General features: G+C 41.7%; 1 protein-coding gene across 3 annotated transcripts in view; it reads left to right on the top strand.

Annotated features, from left to right (window-relative positions):
* The first annotated feature begins 719 nt into the window (after positions 1 to 719).
* Positions 720 to 14,111, top strand: part of LOC147438367 (uncharacterized) — a 33,228-nt gene continuing 19,836 nt past the window's right edge. For 2 of the 3 annotated variants that reach the window (XM_086487665.1, XM_086487664.1), the window contains exon 1: positions 720 to 1,283. The gene's annotated coding sequence lies outside the window, so the exon portion shown is untranslated. Of the gene's footprint in view, positions 1,284 to 3,026; positions 3,225 to 14,111 lie in introns of those variants that run through there. The other variant, XR_015184976.1, reaches the window with a different exon arrangement.

The raw sequence follows: 14,111 nt of genomic DNA, 5'->3' as shown, positions 1-14,111 counted from the left end.
TAGAACTCACTAACAACATGGTGAAAAACATATACATACTCGCCTTCTGCATTCTGTAATGGTTCAGGCTTTGTAAGTGGCACTATGCAAAATTCATTGTCAACCAACTCAAAATATTGTTGAACTGTTTGAACTTTTATCTCTTGTCGGGAATTATCAAACATCAAAACAATCTTTTGACCATGGCAAGGCCCAAAAATGGTTACGTGCCGACTCATATCTGCTCTGATTTTTGACAGAACTTTGCACGTGAATGACTGTTTCAACTTCTCAGGTAAACACTCCTTTCAGATCTGATGTGAGATCTATGTTGCTTTAAAGTGTGTTCACATACAACCTTTGAGCTCAGTGTAGCATAAAGTCTTTTTACACAAAACCTTTTTGAAAGTTCCAGAAGCTTTTAGTTTAGTACGCCAAAGTCTTTTTACACAAATGCCTTTGCAATGATGCTCTAGTTGATCAAGTGATCGAGGATCTGGAGAAAGTCCGATCCGAAGATTTTTTAAAAACTGTAAAAATGTCCAAAATGTGGTAATTAAAAAATTTTCACTTTTTAACACCTTAAAAAATATGATATGGAGTTTGAAACAGTGGACACGTGTGAAGGAATTTAATTTTTCTCAAACTGGACAGGTGTGAACTACCTAGTCCTGTTCACCTACCTACTGAGAAGAATGCACAATGAAGTTAATGATCACATTCTGGGAGCCGTTTTTCAATGTCCACCACAGAGAGAGAGAGAGTCAGTGCGCTCTTGGTTTCTAGATTGTGAAGCGCACACCAACACACACTGCCCACCTCTCTCTCTCTCTCTCTCTCTGTGCAGAGTGCGTGTAAAGGTTAGCAAGAACATTGCAGATTGCAGTTCATGCACTGGGCTAGGTTTCCTCTACGAGATTCAAGCCATGGAACTGCAAGCACACATATACTTATACTAGCATGGGTCGCTGCTTCTTCCATTATCGGTGTTATCATCATCTTCTTCTTCATCATTATCAGGGTCGTCTCTGTTGATTGCAGCTACCGACAATTCTGTGTTGCTGCTTACTGCACTCGCGTCACTTGCTCTGCAAGCACAAGCTGCCCCTTGTAGCCTAGGCTTGCCTCTGCTTGGCGAGACGCTGGTGGCTTGACTTGATTTGACTGGATACATTCTCTCCAAAACTTGAGTTGACTTGACTTTTCGGGGGCAGCTTGACTTGATTTGATTGCATAGGACGTCTCCAAAACTGCCTCTGAGTTGGCTTAGCGATGCGATGAGGACGAACCAGGGCTTTGTCCAGGTACTTTATTCATCGCTTGCACCACCCCGTGTTGACGCGGGCAATTAAAAAGATTTTTTTTTTGCAATTTATTTCTCTGCATTAGCTGGACATTTGATCATGGCATGGAATTCCTTGACAAGAGTTTGGAATGCTAGATGCTCATTACTACCCTTGTTTTGCATTGTATTATATTATATAAAAGGTTATAATATATTTAGGATAACCGTACTGTGGCTACGTACTGGTTGCTTCTGCCAAGAGTTGTCGCTTGTAGTGTTCCTTACATGAGGTACCTTGGTGGTGGAGGCAGCAGCCTTGTTGCAGAGCTTGCAGACGCTCAAGTTTTCCATCATGTTTGAACCTTGGCGTTGATTCATTGTCATTGTGCGATGTCTACAGCAATATCAAGCTCTAGCTCTGGCAATAGTGGGACAAAACTCTCTACAGCAAGCGTGAAAAGAGATACACTACTTGTTGATTGGAAAGAGATAGAGAGAGAGAGAGATCCACTAACCAGGCAAAAAACACCCGTGTTGACGCAGGCAGTTAAAAACAATTTCTTTTGCGATTTATTTCTCTGCATTAGCTTGGCATAGCACCCCGTGTTGACACAGGCAGTCAAAAAGAGTTCTTTTTTAGCTTGTAAGATTAGTATCCACTAACTAGCGGCCTCAGGGCTTGTTCTTCTTTTGCCGCTTGTTAAGCCTTGCAAATGACAATAAGTGCACAATCGACACTATTCTTCACAAGCGGTCAGAGCCAATCAATCAGCAAAAATGGAAATTTATGTGCAATCGATCGAAACTGGTCATTATTTCTTGCTGCTCAACGAGCATGACCTAGGTGCCATTTCTTGCTCTAGCTTTCTGTGTTGACGCGGGCACTTACAGACGTTTTTTTGTGTGATCTAATTACTATGATTGCTTTGCTTTTTTTAATTGGCCAGGCCCCATGCAGAGAGCCGCATCAATGAGGTCTGCTTCTAATTATATAGTGGCCTGTAATCCTGTAGCTTGTTCGATTTGCAAAATAGAGCCGCATCGACGCGGTCTCTTTCAGAGAATAAATTGCCTCTAGCTTTTTACCTTTAGGCTTGCAGCATAAAAATTGCTGCTCCATTTAGGCAGCTAAGACTTCAAATTACTAGCATTAAAACACCCCGTGTCGACACATGCATCTTTGGTTAGTTTATAGACCTCAAGAAATAATTAAGTTAAGCACACCTTGTCGGCGCGTGCAACATCGATGAGCTTCAAGATCTTTAGAAAATTCTATTGAAGCAAATTGAAGTTCTAAAAAGTGGCACTTCACTCAGTAACCTTAACAAATTGCAACAATTCTTGAAGATCGTCAAAATTGCCCGTGTCAATGCGGTATGCTTTACTTTGTAATTGAAAATGCAATTGACATGATTGTAAGGTCTTGTTTATATCTGCTCGAAACTATCCGTGTCGACACGAGCAGTTTCATTCCTTAATGCTTTGATATTGTTTTTCAAGGCTTTACAACTTCTATGCCAGATTGTTAGCATTGTAAACAATAATTAGGGCTAAATAAATTTACTTTAGCAATTTATTTCTTTGCAATGTTAAAAAAGGTTCTCTTTTTTTGTTTTGTGATTAAGATATCCTCTTTGAAACTGCCCGTGTCAACACGGACATTTTTCAAGTAGTTAATTTTGAAAAATTATTGAACTAATTTTTTCAATTGTGATAGTGGAATGTATAAATCTAAGAACTTAAAGAGCCTTTGTTTTATTAGAGGACGAGCAGCTGACAGTAGAGGTAAAGCAAAGTTAGACGTCCATGGAGGGGAGTCTAGTGATATTGTGAGTTCTATCTCTGTATCCAATATTGCCACCACAGAGCCGGATATTACCCTTGAAGAAGATGAATTGGAGAGCCAAGAAGATGTGACACTTGAGTGCTTGCATGAGAGTGATCTAGTTCCAAATGAAGCTAATATTTCCATGGAGGTTGTTCCATATGTTGCAAGGCTTGAGGTTGAGCAGATAATTGATGTTGGTGCAGAAAATAAACTTTATATGCAAACAGGACAAAATATTCTTAAAAATACTAGAATACATAGCTGTTTCTCTTGTCCTTTGATACCTCTTTGTAGGCTCATTCCATATGCTCGTGTTAGGGGTCTTCGAGATGATGTCACTTCTGCATTTGCTCGAGAGGGCTACATGCAAGAGAAAGGGGTCTTTATTGTCTCCATATGGACATGTTACAGAGAGGAGACTAATGTTATTGGTATGCTTCGTGCTGATTTACTTGATTTTTTAGTTCTTGATGTCTATTTTCTTGAGTCTTGTTTTTCATAAATATAGATGATATAAAAAAAGAGTCGGATGATCATTGTAAAGAAATCAATGAGAGTTTGAAAAGGAATTAGCTGAGAGACCATATTTGAAATCCATGCCAAATAAGATGCTATATGTATGGGAAGGCAACCATCGAACTATTGCTTGGATTGCTGTCATTAGAGAGCACTTCTCAACAATCAAGGAAAAGCATTGCAGAGTTCTATGCACAATTATTGATCCTTCAAAGGATTTAGATATTGCACTCCTTTTGGGATTGCAATGGATGAATTTGTAGGTTTGGTAGGGTTTTAAGTTTGTATGCTTGGATCATGAGATGAATGATGATAATGCTTTTTTCCGTCTCATGATGATAATCCGTCTCATGATACATAAGCTATGAGAAACCCTAAACTAATGCTATCTAGCTACGGCTTAACTGACATCGTTTAGTCAGACGTATCATCGCGTCCAAGCGACGTATCTGTCGGATTCTGCAAAAAAAAGACAATAAGACAGCTTTCAGTAAGTATAAACATATAACGACATTTATAAAACAATACAAAAAATAGAAAAGAGTAAACCCTAATACTAACCATGTCGTCGCGAGAACTGAGAATGTCCATCAGGGCGTTTAAGCCCTTCCTGCCTGCGTACTCGCGCTCGTACGGTGTGGGATCACGTCCTGTCATCGACCACTGTCAAAACATACAAAGATTTCATTATGTTAGAATTAAAAAACTCATAAACCCTAAACTATCGAACATAAAGAGCAATGCGAAAACACTTACAAAATCGGCCTCAAATGATGCCCATCCACCGCTCCCCAAGTGGTGCGAGCTCCCTGCCTCTACTCGCGCTCTGGCTGCATCCTTTTGTTGCTTCCACTTATCGGGATTCTCACGCGCTGCTTTCTTCGCATTCTTCCAATCTTCTTTGGCCAGCCAATCTGGCCTGTTCCACCCATGCTTGATTGCTTTTTGCACTTCGGAACGCTTGTGTTTGCAGTATTCGCGCATTCGAATCTTCATCAGGTCTTCATTGAAGCGCTGATCCCGTGTTGGAATGGGAAACTCATCATGAAGTATGCTGATGACTCTGTTTTTTAAATCACTTGGTACTTCACTCCATTTGTTTAGTATGTAGTGTCTAAACAGCTGAGAGCAAAGACCACGCATGCGCGAGATGACCTTGCCGTCATCATCCATGATGATGCCGCCGCTGAAGTCGACGGAGTAAGACAACCCCTCTGGCCGGTGACACGTGAACCTGGATGTCCCGACAGGGGTCTCTAGCGGCGTGTCGATGGGGGTACGGACGTCAGGTGTCTCCACCGGCGTCTGGGTCCCGAAGCGAGGAGTGTCGAGTGGGGTGGCTCTTGGCGGAGTAGGTAGAGGTGTGTAGCTGCTAGGAACAGTCAGCCGCGCAAAACCTGGCGTAGATGGCGATGCTGTGGCTGGTGTGGGGGTGGGCAAAGAAGGGGAGGGTAAAGAGCCTCGTCGAACACGAGGCGGTGTGGAGGCATCGGCGGCGGAATCCCCACAACAACCGCCACCGCCACCACTAGAGCGTCGGTGTCTAGACGAGTGTGAAGATCGTCTCGTCGATGCCGAAGCTTCGGAGCGCGCCGAATGCTCCGAAAGAGAGGGAGATGCGGATGGAGTAGGAACGCGCGATGGTGCGCCAGAGCGATGACGCTCCACGTACCACTGTCTCTGCTGCGGTGACAAAGAAGAAAGAAACTCCTCATCATCCATACCTGCATTAAACACACAAATATTTAAACTTAATATTGAATGAATAGAGTAGACAATGACGCAAAGACCATTAAATACAATGACGCAATGAATTGAGTGATAGAAGAGGCAAGTCGAAAACTCAGAATTTTCAATCAAAAGATGTGAGCGCGAGTAGAAAAGAGCGTTATACACCATGGAAGGTACTTAGAGAGCCAGAGCTTTTACAACACGGAGAAAAATTTTTCAAATACAATATTTGTGGCTTTAAGAGATCTCTCTCTCATCCTCGCATAACTCAGCATAACTTCCTATATCTATATAGAGCTCTCCGTTTAAACACATATCCTCTGTTTCATTTTGTAGCTCCTCTGCATGCACCCCATATAGAGTAGTAGCATCTTGATGCTCGTCTGGCACCACCGCAGCGGCTTCTGATTGAGCATCTTCTCTAATCTCCTCCATTGATGCCGTTGTGATTGGCACATGGTAGCCTTCATACGTCCTTGCACTACGAGGGGCTACCTCTATGACGTACCACCAGTTTGATGTAGACTTTGTAGGATGAAATATTATCTGCCAGAGCCACATAACTTACATGAGAGCTTTCGAGCACATAACTTGTAAAAGGGGGATGTTAACTATTTACATACTTGTTCACAATGCTCGGGTAGTACGAAAGTGTCTCTTAGGTCAGTCCATTTCTTAGTAGAATCCACCTCAAGAAAACCAGACTCTCCTCTACGCATAGTAGCATTGCGACCCTCCATGATTATCTTGAACCATTGCACGTCGAACAAGTCGACAAAAAATCCTCTGTAATCGATCCTCAAAATCTCTTGTAGCGTGCCAAGGTAAGTGAGTTCCGCCACCACAGGATCTGCATCAGAGGAACGTCGTCGACTAGACTGTTCAAATTTTGCCATGATTCCACAATCTTGAGTAAAACGCTTTTTGTCGATCCGTTCCACCCTAAAATGTCGACCTTTACACCATGCTGTTGTGTATGACTTATACTACAACGAACAAAGATTATGAGTGGCCGTTCAAACGTTTAGAAATAAAGTCACTAGCTAGTCGTACATTGCAAACTTACCTTGGTCGCGCAACCCCGAGAGTACTCCCACTCTTCCTCGGTCACTTCGTCACCGCATTGTTGTGCGCTTTTCAATTGGTTGTGCAACCATCTTAAGCTCATGAATGTTGGTAGGCTCTCCAGAATCGTCGGATAGTGCATCGGTGGTCGTCTTCCCCGTCTCCACTTGATTCGTGCCCTTTGTCGCTCTTGCTTTGCATCCTCATATTGTGAAATCCACTTTTGCATCACTGGATTGTGAAGCATGCAAAATCGGTTCCTTTTAGCCTCGTCATCTTCTTCTCAACACCAAGATTGCACATGACAATCCCAGATATGCGCTCATCATCTATGGTTCGCCATAGCGTGTCCCGGGCTTTATCAAATCCGTCTAGCCACTCTCCAATGTACACTAGGGACTCTGATACCAACCAACCTTCTGCCATGCTACCCTCCGGACGTGCCTTTTGACGCACATATCCCTTAAGCGTTTTCATGAAACGTTCTAAGAAGAACATCCATCTAGAATGAACTGTGCCAGCTATTTCCACCTCATCAACTATGTGAACAAGAAGATGCACCTGAATGGTTAGCATGGTAGTAGAAAAATGTTTCTCAAACATGCACACAAGCTCCGCAGCATTTAGTTTGGCGAATGGTATGGAGTCTACGTTGATCTCCTTTTGTGAGATCCATTGCACCAGCTTTGCAAGTTTGTAGATTGTGTTACGGATGTCAAGAGACAAACATCCCTCAATGGCAACCGGTAAAATAAACTGTAAAGTATGTGCAGCAATGATATTAAAGTCCACATTTTATGCAATGATATTAAAGTCCACTATGAACGTACCTGACACATTTTATGCCAATCGTGTGACTTCAAACCGGTAAGCTTTCCTTCTTTAGTAAAACACATTCGGAGCGAGTGCATTACGCCTGTGGGGGTCCGCAAAGATCGAATGGTCTCTTTTACTTTGCGTTCTTGGGCTCCTGTGAAAATCCATGGTGCTTTAAGGAGTTTTATCGATCCATCAGATGCTGTTTGCGGCCAATATTGCTCCATACGATCCACATTTCTAAGGTCAACTCTGACTCCCAAAGTATCTTTCTTGCCGGTCAGATGGTCCCATAGTAGATTACCCACATTCTTGAATATGTGCATTGGATCGAGCAAGTGATTGATCATGAGTCGGGGCCAATATGGTAACTCGTACCATAGAGATAGTCTCTTCATCCCTGGAGGCAATCCGTCATCGCACATCTCCTTCTGCTCTAACCATGCTTGTGCAGACATCCTTGGTGGCTCTCTTCCCAAAAAGCCGTCGCGTAACACATGATTCTCTGGAAGATACGCTTGATGACCTTCGTAGATTTGCTTCTTCAGTGAGGGCGCCCTACGTGCATTCAGTCTAGATCCACATGTGACACATGCTCTGTATCTGCTTGTTTGAAGCCCTGCATGTATACACATGATAATAGATCAACTATGGGAAAAAACAAGATTTACAGTGTCTGAGTGAGGAGTGTCAATAGATCACCTGAGCATTCTGTTAGCCCGGGATAGTCATGCATGGTCCACATTAGAATGCCTCTGATCAAAGCATTCCGTCGTCCTGTGTGTCGGCTCATATCCACCACCTCTATGCCAATCCACAATTGTTGTAGCTCTTCCAATAGTGGACGAAGATACACATCCATATTCTCCACTTTATATCGCCCTGGCACAATCAAGCTTAGCCATAGGTGCCCCTTCTTCGTAGTCAACAACGGGGGAATGTTGTAGTTGACGATGACAATAGGCCATACATTGTAAGATGTTGATCTTTGACCAAATGGATTTACGCCATCCATAGTCAGGCCTAAGCGCAAATTTCGAGCTTCCCTGGCAAAATCCGACCATGTTCCATCTATATGTTTCCAGGCTGCGCAATCTGCAGGAATTCGTAGCACACCATCCGAAGATTTATTCTCCTCATGCCATGATGCTAGGGCGGCCATGGACTTACATTCGAAGAAATGCTTGATGCGAAGAAGCAGAGGAAAATGTCGCAAAACCTTTTGTGGAATTTTTGTCCCGTGGAGATCTACTTGATATCTTTCGGAATCACATTTCGGGCACTTTTCCATGTCTATGTATTCCCCTCTGAAAAGAATGCAGTCATTAGGACAAGCGTGGATAGAATTGTAATCCATCCCCAAGTTTCGCAAAATCTTTCTTGCTTCATCTCGGGAATCTGGCATCACATTGTCAGCTGGTAGTATGTGCTCTTTAAGCAATCTACACAACATAAAAATACGATACAGTCGTGTAAAAATCTATCAGATCATTATACATTTAGAGTTTTATTAAAGTAAACTAATTGTAATAGATCACCTGAAAAGCGCTGTGACGCTAGTGTCACTCCATCCAAACTTTTCCTGCATGTTAAGAAGAACCAGGAGTGCTTTCAATCTAGACATACATGCTCCATTATACAATGGCGTATCGGCTTCACTTTTCATATCATCATAGATAAGCCTTTCTGAATCCATGATCGTCTCGATCATTTCATCAATCTCGAGCTCAAACATCGCCTCGTTGGGAATGTGCTCTGCATGATCATCCCCCGAGCTGTCAGAGGCTACATCTTGTGGCCTCACATATGCTGCTTGACCAAAGCGCCTGCGAACACGTCTATTGGGTTGCAAGATTGCTGCTTGTTGGCCAGCGTCAGAGTCCGACGAGTTATAATTGGCAACAACTCGATCTATAATAGATGGATCGAACTCGCCAAATTCGCGAACGTGCTGCAAAGAAACACGTCTTGTCCGTCGCACAACATGCTTGCATTGATTACAAGGACATAAGACCCTCGTTGAGAGATAGGTGTTTCAGTTGGACGGTCCCACATCCTCGTCACTACTCATAATGAGGATAAAAATCTTATAACCTGGACAACAAATTTAATATTCTATTGGCATTCTTCGTCTTATCTCTCTCTCTCTCTCTCTCTCTCTCTCTCTCTTTACCTCACATTCTCTAGTCATGTCCAATCCCCGCACACCTCGGTCTAGAGGTGCACGGAGATAAGAACCACCGGGTTATTATCTCGTCTTTATTGGTCAATACCTATATTTGTGGGTACAAGAAATCTACAGACCCACGTCTACATGATACTGCATGTAGTGGACAAAACCCCTTTGCCTCTTCTCTAGCTGTAGCACTTCACAGCATCTTAACATCTTTTCACAGTAGATCTTTTCACTGTTCGTCTAACTCTAAACCCTAAACCGTAAGTAATTCTTGCGTGGACTCGATCTAACGTAAATAAGCGTAAATCTAAATAAACGTAAATCTAACTAAAAATAAACCTAAATCTAATTTAACGTAAGTCTACATCTAACCTAATCTTTAACGTCTTTTGGGATAGTTTCCTACGACGTTAAAACTCTCTTCTTCTTGTGTGTGTGCGTGTGTGTGTGTGGGGGGGGGGTAAACCTAAATAAACCTAAGTCTAATCTAATATAACATAAATCTAAATCTAACGTAAATTATGTTATATTAAAAACAAAGAACTAAACTAACAGGGATTATAAGAACCTTAAAACTGATTTAACAGATAATTTTTCACATAACTCGGCAAGAGTTGGCATTCTCATCACTAAAGATGTGAGAGTTTACTTCCGGCGGTGACGCTGCCTCATCTCCATCCACATCTGACGACAGCAATTGGCCCTTTGGACCGTTCTTGCTCTTGTTACTAACTTTGAAGTTGCTGTTGAATGACTAGAGGTTGTCTAGATGGTCATTGTCGGGGATGTAGTGACTCTTGCCGCCCTGAAGATCCACCTTCTTCCCTATCTTCTGAAGACATTTCACCAGTACTTTTGGATCGACGGAGCCCACCATGAGTGAAGGCAACAATACCCTATATTCCATTGAGGGCTTTCTTCACCCGCTTCATGCAGGCATCGCAGTCTATGGAGACCTAAATTTAATCTAATATAACGTAAATCTAAATCTAGCGTAAATAAACGTAAATCTAACTAAAAATAAACCTAAATCTAATCTAATTTAACTTAAATAAACCTAAATCTAATTTAACGTAAGTCTACATCTAACCTAATCTTTAACGTCTTTTAGGATAGTTTCCTACGACGTTATAACTCTCTTCTTCTTGTGTGTGTGCGCGTGTGTGTGCCAATAAAAAGAGATAAATGGTATAACCTTTCTATCACCCATGCAAAGTATGATATATTGGTTATGCCATTTCCCTCTTGAATAATAGGTCTTGAGTTCAACTCCTCGTCGGCTAGATCTTTAGGTCTTTTAATTTTAATTAGTTTCCTACGACGTTAATTAGTTTCTCTCTCTTTCTCTCTCAATGTGTGTGTGTTTTTTTGTTTATGCATGTTTTCTCTCTTTTTTTCTCTCTCAATGTGTGCGTTTTTTGTTTATGCATGTTCTCTCTCTCTTTTTCTCTCTCAATGTGTGCGTTTTTTGTTTATGCATGCTCTCTCTCTCTTTTCCTCTCTCAATGTGTGTGTGCATTCTTTGTTTATGTATGTGTGTGTGCGTTTTTGTTTATGTTTGTACTCTTTCTCTCTCTCTCTCTCTCTAAAAAAAACACTATGTGTGTGTGTGTGTGTGTGTGAGAGAGAGAGAGAGAGAGGGAGAGAGAAAGAGGGGAAGGGAACATGAGAGTAAGGAGAGGGAAGGAGCATACGTGGCTCTCCTTCCTCTCCTCGTGTGTGTGTGTGTGTGTGGAGAAGAAAGAGAGAGAGAGAGAGAGAGGGAGAGAGGGAGAGCGTTACCTGCTCCTTGCTTGAGGGCGCCGAAAAACTCAGATCTGAGATCTGAGTTTTTGGGCGCTCTCTGTTATTTTTTTTAGCCCAGCCGGCGTCGCTATGAGCGTCGCAAATTTACTTGTAAATTTGCGACGCTCATAGCGACTGTAAATTTGCGACGCTCATAGCGACGCCGGGAATTTTTTTTTTGAGCGTCGCTGTATGAGCGTCGCTAATATGAATAGCCTCTTGTAGTGAGAATATTTTGGTCAGGTTGTTAGATAAAGCTTTTGCAATTTTATCGGATTTTGTTAAGGCTCTTGATGGCATTGTAGAGATAGAGGACTGCAAACTATTGCACTATTATGAAGAAGTCAAGATTGAAGCTCGTGTCTATCTCTTTCCCATAGAGACTACATTAGAGTCTAGAACTAGGATGTTGACATGCAAGCTTTAAAGAAGTAGGATTTCTTATTGCGGGCAGGACAGAGAATTCAATATAGGTATAATATAATTCTTGCAAAATAAGCTTATATTTTATTTTTTATTTGCTTCCTATATATATTCTTTGTGTCCTACATGTACTTTTTATACCTTTTGCCCACCCACCACATTGCTTCCATTCCAGTTCTTTCAAAGCAGTGGGTTAATGCTTCTAGAGGAGATGGATGTATGGACAATTACAATATGAAAAATATTACTGGTTGGGAGCGTGAGCATTGTCCATGGTGGATAGACATGTCACCCGGCCATTTGTTGGAGCGTGAAAAAGAGTTGCACAAAGCAATGCATAGAGCTAGGGTTGATCCTCCACCTCGACCATCGACTGGCAATGTTCACCAAGAGGCTTTGATGCAAAAATAAGTATTTTTTGGCAATGAACATGGAATTTAAAACATTAATGTGGATTATACTTACCACATTTTTATATTCAATAATATTGTGGTAGAGCGAAAATCAATTTCTGCGGGGAAGCGACCCGTGTTAATGTCGGAACATCTGTTTTACCAAGTGGAGTGGGCTATATAGCGGTTAATCCTTTGGCTTTACATGGTGAGATTAAGAGTTCTGACTACAATGTGTCGTTTTTTTTAACATTTTGTAATTGCATCTATCTTTTTGTAGATGGCTCGATAGACATTACTAGACACGATTCTAGCTTTGCAAAAATTATGGACGATATTGCTCCAACCTTTGGTATGATACCTTGGATATGGTTAAACCGCCAAAATGCTACCAAAATTTTTGTAGCCATATTATGTGCCAAACTGGTCTTGCAGGATTGCTTGAGTTGGGTGGAGTGTTCATCTATGTGTGTGACTGGATTATGGTTTATGGTTTTGGATTGGACCATGAAGTGGTTTTGATGGTTTACGATGGACCTATAAGGGTAGAGACTCTCTACAGTCTGAATGCCTGTAAATATTGTTTGTGTATATGGAAGATGCTATTGTGATTGGACTCATGTGCTATGTTTCTAATGGCAGCGTCGCTACAAGATTAGGATCATCTACATCGCTTAGCCTTAGACAAAAGGGTCGATGAATTGGGGATTTGTTGGATCGGGGATGTTGCTTAGGTCTTATTTTTTATTAGTCTCATCTACATGGTTAGTGCATTGGGAGTTGAACGACCTATATGGCTAACGCGTTGGGGATCTTGTCTTGGCTTTGACTAAACATCCAATGTTGAGCATTGAAGAGGCGTGATTCTTAAACTGGTATGGTTGGTGTTGATGCCCTACCACCTGTTGGTATTTGGAATCGTTTCAGATCTCGGATTCATGGACGGAGGCAAAGCAGCTTCAACCTATGTCTAGCTCAGGTAGGTTGGAGGTGTTCTGGCTCGCTCCGAGCGAAGTGAAATTCTCTCTATGCGTATTAGAGCATAAGTGGATGGGTGGACCGGTCAATCCCTACATAGGGGGGTGCTCTACTAGTCATTCTATATATTTTTTGACATTATGGTATATCTAGATTTTGTTATTGCATAATACACGATAGCTTGTTTCATTTAGATGGGGCATTTAAAAATTTTCTTTTGTCATTGTCTTGTGTCTCTGCACACTCTATTTCATCCTCCACTACTCTCTCTCTCTCTCTCTCTCTCTCTCTCTCTCTCTCCGCAATGCGGTGTACAAATATATTCACCCTCCATAATGTTATTTTTCTTTAGTACGCTTTCATTCATATCACCCATTCAGAGGTAGCACTAGTCGCTAGGTGCCTTTGGATGCATTCTGGCTCATGGCCTAAACTCCATGCTAGGTCGAGTGATGAGAACTCCTCCCCTATGCAAACGCTTTTGCAACTCTCATGTATATTTGTAATTGTATAAAAATGTAAATTGTAATCTATGCATAGACCCCTAGGGAGAATTATCTCTCACCAGAGAGAGAGAGAGAGAGAGAGAGAGAGAGAGAGAGAGAGACTTCTGAACCAATCAACCTTGGCAATGAATTAGTATATCTTACAAGAGAGGCTAGGTGTGATTATATGCTCACCTTAGCAAATTGCCCTACCTAGGATTTGAAAATAAATAACATGAATACCTAAGCCAAAATAAATATTGGTATCCTATTGGGCTATTTACTTGAGATGGTATAAACTTTAACACCCTCTCTCCATCTCATAGTGGACATAAACGGTGAGATCTTGTTTTAAACATAAATAGTGTATTCAAGTCCTTGTCACAACACTCTTTGGTAGATCCTGTAATCACCATGCTCCGAGAGACTACATCTTGGATAGAAAGCTCAATAAGAACTTAGTAAACATTAAACCAACTTTAGTTTTTGTGGTTGCTAGGATTTCCATCATCTCAATTCCTCTTGCTTTTCATTGTAACATAACCATGATGTCTACCATAACCGTGGCTTTTGCTATGATGTCTACCATAACCATTGCTTTTGTGTTGTTCCTCTTCTTTCAACTTAGCCTCATGTGCATGCTCCCTTTGCA

This window comes from Adiantum capillus-veneris, chromosome 17, assembly GCF_014529385.1.
Source record: "Adiantum capillus-veneris isolate H3 chromosome 17, ASM1452938v2, whole genome shotgun sequence".
NCBI classification, from domain to species: domain Eukaryota; kingdom Viridiplantae; phylum Streptophyta; class Polypodiopsida; order Polypodiales; family Pteridaceae; genus Adiantum; species Adiantum capillus-veneris.
Note: the sequence above shows the minus strand (reverse complement) of the source record. Positions and strands in the feature narration are given on the sequence as shown.